General features: G+C 38.2%; 1 long non-coding RNA gene across 1 annotated transcript; it reads left to right on the forward strand.

The window, feature by feature from the left end:
- Positions 1 to 2,675: 2,675 nt before the first annotated feature.
- Positions 2,676 to 6,648, forward strand: LOC117823509. The gene is made up of 3 exons (XR_004633420.1): positions 2,676 to 3,111; positions 4,746 to 4,897; positions 5,540 to 6,648. It is a non-coding gene; the product is annotated as an uncharacterized LOC117823509 (long non-coding RNA).
- Positions 6,649 to 9,657: the final 3,009 nt, after the last annotated feature.

Consider the following 9,657-nt stretch of genomic DNA (forward strand, 5'->3'; position numbering starts at 1 on the left):
TAAAGTTCCTCCGGTCCAAAAACGCCTTTAGTTTTACTTCAGCCACTTATCCCGAAGAGTTATTTCTTATTCTGTAAACTGAGCACAACAAATGTTAGATTAATTATTATTTCAGAATAAGATATGTCCTGATGTCGTCAGGTACCCAGTATCACAGGACTCAGATTAGATTTAGGGCGTAAACATCCTACCATTTGTCTTCAGTATAATGTAATATATCCTCACTATAGGCTATATCAGACATGTTTGTAGATTCTCTCAAAAATGTCCTAAAGCGTGTGTATGTACTTAATGCAATGTGCAAACTTTACTTTAAAATACTTTAAAACTCAATGTAATCTGTGTGTCTCATCATTATTGTGTGTGTGTGTTTGTGTTTTCAGTTGTATATTGCTACACTTACACATAGCTGTTTATATGTGTGTAGCCAGTGCCTGTATGTGACACATATGTGCTTCATCCTCACGCACCTCTAACCTTTAACCCATCCCTCCAGTGCTCTATCATTAATGCCGAGTTGGCTGGCTTTCCAAAATTTGTCCTAATCTGACACTCAAATTGACATCCTCATGGTTGTGTTGACACCCAGGATTCATGGAAGCAGAGCACAGCTATAAGTCAACTCAACTATAATGGTTTTATTATACGATGCTGCCCAAGTCCAGTAGACAAGACTAGGGATATATACCTCTAAGAGTACAAGGGAGATGGGAATCCTGCCTGCATGATGCATTTTGTGGTTTTGTGTTTGTGGCATGTTTTCGGTTTCACTGTGATTCTATTATGCAACCCTGCTGCAATGAGACACACAGAGCAGAGACAAGAAGACATGGGAACATGGGAGATATATTAAAGCAGGAGTTGATGCAAGACAAAAAATACAGACACCAACACCAACGAAGAAGAGAATGTTCAGTGTGTGTAGATGAGTCCCAGGTTTTACAATACTGTATGATGAACCCTGATATCTGAGTCAAAATACTGTGTCCCTGTATGCATGGGTAGCAAGGATCTGCAACCTTGGTTCAAAAGATTCAACTTGGAAAAATGTAAGTCAATCCACCAAAACATCAGCATCAACATCACTTATAGTGCAGGAAGTGTCGGCTATGTTGTTCCACCAGCTCAGTCGCCTCCACTTCACAAAGACTCTACCCAGGGTCAATAAATTCAAAGGCAAAGCACACTCAGGGAAGAGAGGTATGTCTCTTTGTAGACAGTCTGATAAGTGAAAGTTTATTTTAGTACAAATAATTATTGTGCAGATTTATTGTTGGCCTGCAACAGCCATTACTACTACTACTCTGAATTTGTATTTTAACAGGCCACAGTTGAATTCAGTATCAATGCAACAAAACATGTCTAACACCATCAAGCCACTGAGTCCTCATGAACCAACAAACAAGAAATTGAATTTGCATGGGTAGATTTTGCAGCCTGCACATGCAGCTGACCACCAGCCTCTGGTATAAAGTCTCATAGACATAACCAGTCAAGAAGCAATAATATAAAAACACTTAAGCATCACACCAGCAATCATAAGGAAGAACTATGGACGTATGGAGCGCCATTGGTAAAGTTGTGCACACTGAAAATAACAGCAACATTTCTCCACCTTTAGCTTCAAAACGTCATTACATGTAGAGTGAATTTTTAAAAGCTACGGACTGTACAACATTGCCCCCCTAATGACATTCAATGAAGAATATCCGCCCCTTTTCTGCAGTCCAAGGTCTTTTAAAAGTGATTTAGGGGTTCCAATTGATGTGTGTATTTCATGATATGAGGAGAGCGTTTCAAGAATCACACATTAAGTATGTCCCTTGTTGAAGTATTGCAACCCAAGCTCCTCCTACGCTATGCTATTGCGATATCCAACAGGAGATGATAAATGACTGATGCCGGACAGACTTGGGTTTAGCCAATCACAAACAAGTACCATGGTCCTACCCTTTCCGGTTTCTTGAAATATATTTTGTGACTCTGAAATGTATTTTGTGATCTCGCAAATTTATTTTGTGATCTCTGAAATGTATTTTGTTCTGTGAAATTTATTTTGGTTTTTTTTGTTACTTTTGAAATATGTATTACTATTGGCCTTCAGGACCAGCGTACAGTACTGACTCCTACGTGTTACTAGCCGGACTGCCAGACTTTAATGTTTTAAAGGCAGTTTTGGATGCCAGTAGGAGATTTCACAACGCTCAGAGACAGAACTTACCCAGTCTATGGTACAGACAAGCTAAGTTGCTATTGCTAACTCTGTATCACTTAATGAAGCTTTAATTTTGGCTAGGCAGCAGCGTAAATTTGCATATCAGCAGCATTTAATATTCAGATTTATATTTAACATTTAGAGATTTATATTGAACATAGGTTTATATTGAACATTTAGATTTAGCTTTGGATTCAACAATGATTTTAACTTAATATATTGTTCACAACAAAATTAAATGTGAAGAAGATAACAAATATTTCTCTAAACGTGATTAAAAAAGTGACTTTTAAAAATATCATTCTACATTTTTAAGACGTTTTGAAGCTAAATGTGGAGAAATGTTGCTGTTATTTTCGGTGTGCACAACTTTACAAACGGCGCCCGTTTGGACACCTCGGCGGGTGCATCAAGCAACATGCAATAAGGAGGAATAAATAACACAGCAGAAAGCACCTCACCTGCAGCAGAATAGAACATAAAAGCTGCGACATAATGCATGTATGAAACCACACACATCACAGTCCCACACACTGCAGGAGCACATGTAAATATAACACCACACTGCTTGAAAACACAAAAGCTGCTGTCTCTATGAGGTTGTTGTACTCACCAGTCAAAAGAAAGAGCGTCCTGTCAGCTTTACGCAGAGTGATGTCCTCAACACCTGATCCTGGATCAACTTCTTCCCTTGGTCTTCAGCTTCTTTTACAACCTGTCCCATCGGTTTCCCGTAGACTTGGGCTGCAGCACTAAAAGTTACTTGAACTTTTAAAACAACATCCAATCTGTCAGGTCCGAATGTACAGTGCGCAAAACATCCATGCCTGGGGGAATAACTCCGACTGTTCCTGAACTGCAGAGAGCAGTTACCTGTGGAAGTTGTTGTCTTGCAGGTAGCATCAGATTCAGCCCTGTCACCTTGTTGAGCAAGCTCACTTTCAAATGACTCACTTTGTGTTCATTGCGACTTTTTGGAGCCATCCCTCCATTCACAGTAGGTGTTTTAGCAGCTTGTGAGCCTTGCGGGCTAGCAGCAGGTGTCGCACGTGTGTTAGCTAGCTAGCTAGCTGTGCTTGGCTCGCTTCCAACTGACTTTCATGAAGTGTTTTTTTTCCGCTGTCACATCTTCTGTCCATCACTTGATATTCACGTGTGTAGCAAACTGATTTATCCAATTTAGCGTCACAGTGAGCGCTATCATAGACATGTGTACTTAGAGCAGCATTGACTGTCTGGTCGTACGTCAACGTCGCCGCCATGTTGAAGGTGGCAATTTGTAAAGATGCGTGCACACACCACACATATTAGGAACATTCCTCCCGATTGTTGTTATATGAACACACCGGTGTAAATTTGACTTATTACCATTAGCAGAGCTTTCCAAATATACGCAAAAAAATGTTTTGAATAAGTCTCCACAGCCTAAACATTAACTTTTAAAAACTCCTTCACTGCTTAAAGCTCCTGTGAGGAGTTTTTGAGAGGTTATGAAACAGGCTGAAATCAACAACCGTGCCTCTTCATGACCCTCAAAATCAAGCAAAATGATTACAAAATATTGTAACAGTTTCTGTTATATAATTTTTAAAGCCTGAAACAGCTCTGAGGGGGTAGGTGTCAGTTAAACATTAAAACACCGGGACACTTGTTAAACGTACTGTGACTCATCCTAGATTTTAAATTACTTTGATGTGTTTAGTATTAAGTCCATTCATCCTGTATTTTAAAGAGTAAATCCCTTCACTTGTTCAGTGCTTAAAATGTCTCAAGCACTTCATCCTCATGTGATATAAAACACAATATATGTACAACAGACCATAATACAATGGAATTAAAAAAAACTATATTTCTCAGCGTGGGCATTTAAAGGCCACAGAGCAGTGGTATGAAAATGAGAGGTAAAACGAAACGCACGAACAGGCTGAAAATATGTAATTAGAATGATGAAATATTTGCAGCAGGCTATGGATACAAGTGATCAAACTAACAAGAGTCAACAGAGCTGTATAGAAGTAGACAAATTATACTGGGCAAGTAATGTGATCAAAATGAGTAAAGTGATTGTAGTGAAACAGTAATATGATGGGCCTCTAACAGTCATGAAATTATATTTTATACAATTAAAAAATGCCTATGATTTCTGTAATTAGTTTATCTATCATTCCACTGCTAAAAAGCATACTCACTGCCACCTGTAGCCTTTTATTAATTCAATAAACAGACTTGGTTTTGTTTTTTTCAAAATAATTGTCGTTTTTAGTACTTACATTGATTTGAATCCTTTATTGTGAAAACGGTTAATCAAAATGAGTAAATGCAACAGAACGTTTATTTTTTTAATAAAACCCAGTGTTCACATCTGCTTGTATTAGTTTGCAGACCCGCAACATTCAATATGGCGAACGTGCTGACGAATTGGAGCAGCGGGAAAGCACAGTCAATGCAACGTCTACATATATATGTCTATAAGCGTGATGACACAACAGCCAATCAAAATGCAGATCATTTCGTCACGTACGTGCCCTAGCGGACAAGAACGCTTCCTGTTGCTACGCTATATGCCACTCGGAAATGAGAGGGGGAGATTTGGATTAATGCTGCAAGACGCTTTGCTGTTCATGATGAGAGAACAAAATGAGGGGGAAGTTCACAAGTGATGGAATGACCACTTCATAAATGGTAAGTTGAAGTAAACTGATTATTTTAATGAATGTATGCTTGTCAGTGTAGTACTGTTCTGACATGGTTGGTGTGAGTGGACCAATGTAAACAACTCCAGCAGTGATCACACTTTGTTCATGATATTCTGGTGATGAAATGGTCTTGAGGTAAGTTGTGTCTAAGTCTGTGTGCAAGTCAAAAATAATAAAAACAAATAAAAACTTGCAGCTGCCAAGATGCAATACATTAAGACTCCACTCCTCAGTAGTAGTATTAGGATAATGTATACTGTTGATGCTATGTATTGTATTTTTCAACACATGCATGACGAATATTAGTAAGAGGAGTACAATCAGTTTGCAAGGTCTCTTTAATAATAATAATAATAATAATAATAATAATAATAATAATAATGATAATAATAATAATAATAATAATAATAATAATAATAATAATAATAGTAACAATTGATAGGATTTGTTTAGCGTTTTTCTGGGTACTCAAAGTCATTTGTGTGTTTCAAAATTCAACTTTCAGTGGAATTGTAGACCAAAGACTGTTGTCTTTTACAAATTGGACATAGCATGTGAGTCTGCAAAGTGAAGTCAATTCTTAAGTGCCTTTAACCTTCATGTTTTTTTTTTGTAATGGACTACACAGGGCCTTTCCACCCAAGTTACAAGAAACCCCTTTTTGCCAGATGAAGCCGCATGGAGGACAGAGCAGAGAGAGACACACCCGGGGAAGTCTAGCATAAGGAATTTGAACTTCATTTTCCAGGTAGGATCATGTGTTTAAAGCCTGAAAAACTCTTGCCAAAATTTGAATTTGAATGGAAATAAGAGGTGCACTTTGTTCGCACTTTTGTTCTGAGGCTTCAGTTAAACTCTGTTGTTCCAATATGATCAGTTGTGGCTCAGAAGAACATATATCTTAAAAGGCTGAATTTCAGGCATCGAAAAGTAAGTCCAAATAACCTATTAGTGAAATGGTGGCTTTGTAGACGTATTATAAACTACCATAGCACAGTGCATACAAACTAGTAACATTCAACATAAGTAACAAAAGTATGTTTGGTACAAAAGTTGTAGTACTTCATTGAGAGGAGTATTGAGAGTTGGCAGGATAATGAGCACAAATGTGTGATTTAACGCAGTGATGTTGTTATAGGTGTGTTTTTGTGCCCAGGTGGAAGCAAATGTCTGTCCCTTTGCAAGTCTTACCTTTGGATTTGATCTCTTTTTAGAAAATGGTTCTTGCATGCAACATCATGTTGTTGTTATCCCTGCACATCATTCTGTATGTATGATTTAACTGACTGCAATGATGTCAAGCGCAGTTTCGTCTCAGAGTCCTCAGACAGAGTCCTGTCCTCATACAGTAAATCTGCAGATGCAGCACATAAACAGGATACATGTGTGTAAATGCAGTCAATTTGTTTGCTTGGTGAGACTTGAACTCTTTTATTTTCACTTTTCAGTGTATTCTCCTCTCCTCATTCTCATTCCTCACATCCCTCTAGTTCTCACTCCCTGTTGCTTGGAGGATTGAACAAATCAAATTACTTGTTCTTCCATGCTGTTAATGTCATTAGATTTTGAAGGACAGCCACATAATGCATCACGGTTATAGCCGTACCTCCAGAAATAATAGGCATTGCTGTAATTGTTTCTATAATGCCTGTTTGTAGCTGCATTGGTTGCTCCATCTTTATTTGGCTACATGGATGAACAAAATAAGGAACTTGGCTGCAGGCCTTTTCCACCCTGTTTCTCTATTCATTAAATTGCCGGATGAAAACATGGACTCAATTTGTTTCAATTATTTTTTTACCTCCTGTGAAAATATCCGTGTAATAATCTTTGGTCATCTCCAAAAACAACTCATAGGAGGTGTATATATGGAGAATGTTGCATTTAGTAGTTGTGCTGCTGGAGGGCCCAGCAGAGCGATGTGAAACGGTTGTCACCAGTGAACCCTAACCACAGGGCGCATTTCAGCCACATTTTTCAGTCAGTCGTCTCACGGATCAGGAATGCTTCCATTTTAATCAATGTAGTCGTCTGCATCAGCTGCAAAGGCTGGCTGACTTTATAACTGTGACCCGAAGCGTCTTATAATGCATCAAGTCTGTGTCCTCTCAACTTATATAAAAGTGCGCACATTTTGTATCGTGCTGTGAGCACCATCAACCTCACAACGTCTAAAAGAAAATAACACAGTAGAGTCCACTGTAATCTATTGCATTTTAATTTGTGCAGGGAGATTGTGAGGAAACCAAACACAAGTCTATCTTAGTTTTTGCTGTTTAAATGAAAATATATTTTTTAACTGTTTTATTTTAAAGAGATAGTTCCGTATTTTTGGTTCTGTTGTAAGTGTATTACTCATAGAGGATGCCAGTCGGCTCAGCCCCTATGTTGACTGGCTGGAACAGAAGCTTGGCTTTCAATTGCTGCAGACAGGGTAACCTCCCAAAATAACTGAGCTCATTTGAACAATATAACAAACAGCAACAATGGTTTAAGTGTCTGCTCTATTTGGAACATTTTCAGCCCTTTGCTTTGCCATCAGAAGCCCATTTGTGTATAGACTATTCTCTGACATGACCTCCAGTAGGCTATATGTGTTATTCCACTTGCAGCACACTGATCAGCTGATCTGATCTGTTGATGTTTTTACATGTCAGTTTGACGGAATATTAGTGGGGGAAATTCAGTTGTTATAGCAACCCAGACATAAGTACAATCAAGAAAGAAGTTTCAATAAGTAAAAATAAAATAAAATAAAATAAAATAGAAATAAAATAAAATAGAATAAGTAAAAATAAAAAAAGATAAATAAAGCTAGAATACAATTTAGCACAAACACAATGCAACCTTTTTTATAATGAAAAAATATCAAAAAAGAAAGTTAAATAGAGTTAAAGGGTAAAGAGGGTTCAGAGCTGCTGCAACCGACTGCTGACCTCTCCAGTTTCTTGTTAACACACCAGTGTGTTTTCTTTTTACTTTGACATGTTTCGACTACAAACTACTAGCAGTCTTCCTCAGAAGAGTCACGTGATGTTGTTGTGCATTGTCTGTCAGCTGTTTGATATTTAGATGTGCGCTGCCATGAAATATCATGTAAGTTTCATGTCCAAGAATAGAGTAAAACCAATGGGTACCAACGGCAAAGTAAAGTAAGGTAGCAGTGTACACTCCTCTGACTTCAATGTTTGGGTCGGTTTCTTAAAATGTGTACAGTTAGGTCGTAGAGCTGACCCCGTCTGCAGCAGTTGCTAGCCTTTAGCTTCCATGTTGGTTGTCGTGCCAGTTTCTCATCCAAGAGGCTGAGCTGACTGTGATACTCTGAGGGTGATACACTTAATATTTACAATTTACCTCATTCAACTCCACTTAGAAAAACAAACTATCCCTTTGACAGGACTGTTTTTAACAAACATAAAGTCCAACTCTCTATTCGACGGAGGATTTTAATGACTTCTAAGTTATTATTATGAGAAACATAACTAAACCTCGCCCCTCACTCACTCTCCCTGATGCTGAACAACTGGTCCACACCTTTGTCTCCTCCAGGCTAGACTACTGTAATCCACTTCTCATCGGATCCCGAGCAAGAGCCTCCTGAAGCTCTGCAATCATTACACTGGCTTCTTGTTTCACTCAGTATATATTATATAGCATACTTTGTAACAAACCAGTGCATGCACAGCAACACCCCCACCCACCTAAAAGAACTGCTCACCCCACTGACCACGACAAGAAACCTCCGCTCAGCTCACACCAACTGTCTCCATCGCCCCAGGACTAAACTCCACATAGGGGGGGAACGGGCACTCTGCTCTGATGCTCCACGTCTGCAGAATGTCCTTCTCCTTGACTATTTGAGGGCACCACAGACCGCTGAATCTTTTAAACAAGGGCCGAAAACCTTCTCTTTCAAAGAGAATTTTCTCTCACTACCTAATCTTATGTGATGTTTTAACCACAGCGTTCTAAACCCAGCTTGCTCGTATTTGTTGATTTTTTAGTCTTGTTTGTAATCCTTTATTCACTGTTTTTATTTTTTTGCTCTTCCTTGTAGCACTTTAACATTAGCTTTAAATGTAAAGCATATAAATAAAATAGATATTACGAACACTAATTTATTCATGATGATAAATAGCAATTATTCTAACTCAGAGAGATTGGCCTAATAAGTAATACACTTGAGGTTATTTAAATTTTTGTTATATTTTTGGTCAATACCTGTACCACAGGTGCGCCATTTTTTATTTTTTATTTTTTCAAGTTATATTTTGGGGAATTTTTTGCCTTTGATGGAAAGAACAGCTCAAGAGAAACAGTAAATGTGGTGAGTAGAGAGCGGTGGAAAACATGCAGCCAATGATCTAGTGCAGGGGTTCCCAAAGTGTGGCTCGGGACCCCCTGAGGGGTTGGGAGACACCAATGGGGGTTGCGAGATGTCTTCCAGATATATATATATATATATATATTTTTTTTTTAAGTAATCTTAATTTGCTTATTTTGCCCATAATTGTAAAAATATAGACAAAAAATAGTAGTTACATTTGAAATAAAACCCTGCAAATAAGTACATTTAATTAGTTTTTGCCTTTCTTTCTTGCCAGATGACTCCTAAAGTTAGGGTTAGCTAACAGTTAATTAACAAAAGGATCAGTAGCAGCAGGTTCATTCACAGCAGCAGAAGAAACACATCCACATGTGCATGTAGGTAAAGTAATTTTGAAGTATGGAGCAACATTTAACCAC

The sequence above is a fragment of the Notolabrus celidotus genome, chromosome 12 (genome assembly GCF_009762535.1).
Source record: "Notolabrus celidotus isolate fNotCel1 chromosome 12, fNotCel1.pri, whole genome shotgun sequence".
Classification (NCBI taxonomy): Eukaryota; Metazoa; Chordata; class Actinopteri; order Labriformes; family Labridae; genus Notolabrus; species Notolabrus celidotus.